This window comes from Hippoglossus hippoglossus, chromosome 17, assembly GCF_009819705.1.
Source record: "Hippoglossus hippoglossus isolate fHipHip1 chromosome 17, fHipHip1.pri, whole genome shotgun sequence".
Lineage (NCBI taxonomy): Eukaryota > Metazoa > Chordata > Actinopteri > Pleuronectiformes > Pleuronectidae > Hippoglossus > Hippoglossus hippoglossus.
In genome coordinates, this window is record NC_047167.1 from 17,597,294 (window position 1) to 17,603,687 (window position 6,394).

The window sequence follows — 6,394 nt, forward strand, 5'->3', positions numbered from 1 at the left end:
GGCGACGGAAACACTTTCACGTGGTTTTGTTTACAGTTTGAACTACATGGGTACAATACGAACAAATGTGGAGCGATAGCTGGGGAAACAATGCATGTATGAGCTTGGCTGAATTACGTGAAACCGAGCTTGACTTGCCCAATGGACTTGTCTAATTGTTACAGGAGCAGTTACGTTAACTGAAAGTATGTGTCTGACTTCTTTTTACTAATACTTTAATTGATTTTTGTGCAGCTGCATGAGAGAAATCTCCCAACACAAAGATTCAGAGGAACTTCAGCAGGTGTATTTAAGTGTGAAGCTGCAGTTTGTTGGTACATTGTGTCTTAAAACACTTCTTATTTGTAGGAGTTGTCTGCTTTGCTGAGCCATCTTTGAAGAGTGTATGTGAACATTTATGGCATTGTTTTCTTTTTATCCGTCAATTTTTTATAATATATGTTTGTATTTGCTGCACTAGAGGTGAGTGGTATGGTGGTACAGTGGTTAGCACTGCTGTCTCCCAGCAAGAACGTACAGAGTTTGAACCTGCTAGAAAGACGGGACCTTTCTGTGTGGAGCCTGTGCCTCCGGGTACTCCAGGCTCCTCCCACAGTCCGATGACATGCAGAGCATTTCCACTGATGCAACGACAGCATCTTAACTTGTTTATAAAGTTCATGATTTGCGGCACATTTGTGTTGCCCAGAGTTGATGAAAGCAAAGATTTAAAACAAAAAAAGTCACGAGAATATCTGTCTTATAATTGAAGTTCTATGAACACAGGTTGGACTTTTTAACAGCGTTTATTTGGGATGAGAAATAGCAGCAGTTGTAGCCTCTATGTGTTCAACTTTTTTTTAATTCCTCCTTTGAACATTGACATTTATACAAACAGTCTTTATTGAATGGAGAGAGATTTATGCCGTGATATTTCAATTTCAAGGACTCATTGGACATTTTGGAAAATACACTTATGCGGAGCTTAACGAATTGATTAATACCACTTTAACATTGGTATAATGTATAGGAAGCTACAGCGGCACGTTAGCTTAGCTTGTCAAAAAGGTAACAAGATTGTTAGTTTTCTAATTAGCAAGTTCTATCTGGTTTAATTCAATCTTCACAGGAAAAACTGCTGTAGACTCATATTTACCATAAATACTTGAGTGGTATTTATCTGCTCATACACTTAGAAAGAAACCAAATGTGTGTACTTTCTCTAAAATCCTAACCAAATTTACTATGACAAAATGCACTTGTAAGTGGTCTTAATGTGTATTTAGAGTGTGCCTCGAATTATATGGTGTGGTGTTGAGTACTGTCAAGATATATGTGTAAAGTTTAGGTTACTTTAGATGGAATCACCGGAAAACCCATTCAAGATTTTTTTGATAGGGATGCACCAGTGTCATGGCTGATATTGACCTTATTAAGCAGATTAACAACAAAATGTAAAAATGTATACATCGTTTTTATGGTTTCTTGTTGAACGGAAGTGATTGACAATGTTGATTGAACAAACAAAGTAACTTACTGTTAACGAGTCGGACGTAGATCGTGGAAACCAAGCGGCAACTTCCGGGACTGCGAGAGGAAGCCGATGCGGTAGTACAAAAATCTGCAGTTCACAGAGTGGCCACTTGGGGCTGCGTCCAAGAGCAGGTCCATCCCACCCGAAAGTCGGTCACCGCATAAAAGGAGGTGCTTGATTATTAGGAGTGTTACGGTACAGGTGCCTGACAGGTCCAAAAATAATCAATACACCTGTACTGTAACACCTCGAATAGACCAGCATCACATTTTAAGAGGTGACTGACTCTTAGGGTGTTTCACCGTATCCACTAACGACGGCTCACTGGAACCATTGAATTGAATTGAACTGACCATTAAAGGAGCAAAAGTAAGTCTTCTCCTTTAATGGACTACATCCGTTGTCACTCACTTCCATTGTATAGATTTTGTTGTTGTGTTGTGTCTTTTGTAGTTGTGTTTTCCGTTAATGTGCTTGTGTGAGACGTCTCGGCCAAAGTAACTTTGAGACTTCACAACACAACTTATCATATATCATTATAATAATGATGAATAAACCTCATAAATACAATTTCAATCAAACCCCAAAATGATGTTGAACACATCTTTACCAAAAGTTTAGTTTAACAGTAAGTTTTTACATTTTAGCAAAATATCACTGCTATCAGAGTTCAGATTGCTGCATCCTTAAATTTATTTTTGTTGTCAACTATGAATAATGCACTGTTGTGTAACTTTAAGCACTTTGACTGTCGTCAGTGCACAATATGTTTTAATGTTGCACTTTATTTTACATTAAACACTTTGTCTTTTTCATTGTGCTTCTCGTGGAGCTGGTGAAGGTTGGCGCACTGAAATAAATGATGAATTTCATTTCACAAACGATAAAGGCTCTGTTTTTTTTAGTCTCATACACTTGGTTTTCAGAGGGTGAAGTTGGACTGAGAGAGAAAATGGTCAGGAGTAATTATAACAAATCATTATATGGATTTAGATTTTTGAATTTAAATAAACAATGAAAGGATGAAAAAAGGAAAAGACAGCAGCAGCTACATCAACTATTCAACATTTGACTGTCTATCATTAGGTACCCAAATATTTCCCAGAGGGTGATTCCCTCTTCCGATGAAAAGTAAAGATTATAACTGTAATGGAAAAATGAAATATAATAACTAACCACAGACAGATTTATTTTGCAGTCAAATATACACAAACTGGGACATGAATGTCTGACACCTAAACACATGTTTACACACAACAAAGGTTGGATGAAATTTTATATTTTCTTTCACATTTAAGTTAGCCTACTTATATCCTTGTGAATACTTGCCATTACGTACACATGCATACAGAATACAATCCAACTTTTGAACATACTCAGACACACACCCGCACCCGCACACACACACACACACACACACACACACACACACACACACACACACACACACACACACACACACACACACAGGCTCTGAAAACTGGTACATAAACATCTACAAAAACACAGTCACAAACATTACAGGTCATCAAGAGGCTCACCTGTGTGCCAAAAATATACATATACAGTGTATCGTAGATATGATCAAGAAAAGACATCATTTGTACACTATGGCAAATTCATAGCAGGCGACATTTAAGAGCAGCAGAGCAACGACGGTACATTCAAAAATTCATTTGCAGTCAAAACAACTTGCACTCGAACTCAGCACTGAATAAAACTGGCTCAATGGGCACAAAGTAACACAGAGATGATGCCCCACAGAGATTTATTACATTTGAATCAAATGTTTGGGAAATAGGCTCATTTGTATTTTTGCTGAGATTTACATGAGAAGATTAAAATCACAAAGGGGAATACAAATTTACTAATTTCAGTTCACTCAAGAACAATTTAGATGGTTTTCATAAGTCTTAAATATTATTTCTTAATATTTTTGTGGCTGAACATTGGCAGGAACATTAAAACGGGTTTTCCTGTGTGGTATTTTTACAGTTAGTTGAGTGGAAAATCCCTCGGGCTTCTATCTCGGACATCTATCATTTCATCCAACATACTCTCTATTGTTGATCCATGAAAAGGAAATGTTGTAATTAATATTGTACAGTTGGGAAGTGCTGACAAAATCGGAAATAGGAAAATAGTTACTCCCAGTTTCCAGCCCTTGTGCTGAGCTAAGCTAACTAGCAGTACACACAGCGTCAACCTTCTCATGTAACTCTCAGCAAAAGATTAAAAAGCATAATTCCCCAAAAGGTCAAACCAAGGAAATGTGTCAACGGATTTTTCTTAGACATATATAAAGCATAATGTTTAAATAATAATAAATAATAAAAGAGTCAGCTTTAGCCACAATGGAGCAAAAAAGTGGATTTTGCTGTTGTGCTCAGAAATTCTGCCAATTCTTCAAAGTTCGCTCCCATCCCACAATATATAGGTGCTTTGTTTTCAAAGAACATGAATGGAAATGTGGGGATGTGAGACGGGGGAGCCACAACCAAGAAACTCTAACTCTTTATCCTCCAAAGTCGCACACTGGGCCTTATTCAGAGTCCAATTTAAATGGACGGCTTCTTTGCTGATAAGTGCAGAAAAAAATAAAGAAATATGTCGTGTGACGGATGTTAACAATGAGTCTTAAACGCATCTTAAAGCCTCACTCTACACCGGCTCCCTCCAAAATCCAAGGTTCAAAAAGCAAAATCAGTGCTGGTCAAAACTTTCCCCTCCGCATTAAACTAACAAAGTAACACTCCAACGCTGTGCTGCCACCTTGTGGTTAATAAATATACAGCACTGACATGGTCAAGTAAGGAGTTTTCTCCTCTTGATTTTTTTTTCTCGGACAGTAACAGCTTTGAGACATGGTCGTTTCCATCTGAGCCGATTCGGACTCAGAGTGACGGCTGGTGATACAACACGTAAGCAGCAGCAGAGTGTTTTGGTCCAGAAGCTGCGGAGAAGATGCCTTTTGACGCATTTCTCCCGTCATGCGGATGTTTCCATCTTTCTACAGGTTGTGTTAATATCACATCTCTCCTAACATCCTCTGCAGCTTTGGACGGCAATTTACTGTAAGTGTTGTTGTTTTTCTTTAAAGTCAGAATGGCACAACATGTACACGTATGGCACTTTGACCGGGAGAGTCAACATGAATCCGTGCAATGAAATTGCACAAGTCTTAAAAGTTAATTACACAGTGAAAAGCATGTGCACTGTACATTGAGATCTGTACATCAGATGGCACTGGTTGATGGGAAATAAATATACATCCTTACAATATCACCGATTCATTGTTTAAAGTCGATACATTCGTTTAATCCACTCAAATGACAGTACAAAAAACCCCCAAATAAATAACTCGAATAAATATGGTGAAAAATTCCCTTCTGTACAAATGATTTTCCCTTAATCCTAACAAATGGTTTGCCCACCTGGACAGGTATTGTTTGTCGAGACTGAAAAGAGAAAATGAGCAAAACGCAGCGATTGTCAAGAGCTGTCACATTAAAGCATTTTGTGATGACTGTGTGTTTTCTCCGCGATGAAGCTGTTGAAACCTTAGCGCTCATTTTACTAACAAACGAGCAAAGTACAATCCACCAATAACTCCCCCCCCCCCTGTACATTCTTTCCAGTAGATGATCGTTGCACTGTAAATAAAAGCGATGGCTGTTTGTGACTAACTAGGCACTTTGGAACATGAGTGTGGGAGATGGGTTCATCTCAGAAGTCAAAATGAAGAGCGGTTTTAATATGGCACGATGGGTTGAAGGAATCCTGTCGTCGCAAAGAGCATGTTGAGGGTTTGATTATCACTGGCTACAATTAAATACTGCACAGAAAAAACTCATGGCACTATGAGAAGCTTCGGAGAAAAGCATCCACGAAATGGCACATGTACTATTTATGTTTCACAGTCTGCATTAAAACACGTCCGACAAGTGTGCGAAAGAGAAAAACTAACTGGAGGAAACTACTCCTGTGCAGGTCGAGACCTCGACAGCGACGAGTGTAGATTTTCAGTGTATTTTTCCTTTTTAAATACATTTTTTAAAATCCCTTCATGTACTTTTATATCCTCTACAGCGGTGGTTCCAACTTTTTTTTGTGGCTGTGACAAGTCCACTCACTGTCCCTCATCAAGCAAATAAGGAATTTAGCTTCACAGCTTGTTTATATTCTACAAGAAAAGAATCAAACATAATAGTTTTATGGAGCAGAAAATATGTTCTTCCTTAATTTAATTGAACTCCGAGGTTGGTAAACATCATTTATTTTGGCACTATATTCCTACATAGACTGTCCAATAGGATTTAGGATATGTGATGAAGTCTACAGATCTGGGCTCCAGCTCCTTTTGTTTGTTTTTAAAAGGTCGTTACAATACTGTGTTACGCAAATAGAAAGAAATGAGACACCGAACGTAACTATTTACAAAGTCCATGAGTTGTTGTTTTGTTTTTAAATATATCTTTTGACATACTCTGTACTTATGGCTGATTGTAGAAAAATGTTCCGATTCAGGATGAAACATTGAAACTATGAGCATTTGTACAAGCAAGGCGAACATTTGGTTGATATTTCCCTTTGGACTGTTGTGAGATCAGATCCAGTCTGGTGACCACTTTGAGTCACATGTATTTTACACCAACAGCCAAATATGACCCCCAAATTTCATGTTTAAGTTTTGATCTGTTTCACAAATTGTTTGTTTCTATTCGCACAAACTCTGCGTTTGTATTGTTTGTAAATAAAACAGTGAATTGGGCAGAATTGAACATTTTCACATTGGCAGAAAGGGAACTCTTAATATCTCCTTAATGTTTTAATTCATAGAGAAGAATTTGTTTGTAAAAAATATTAAGTGCATCATTAATC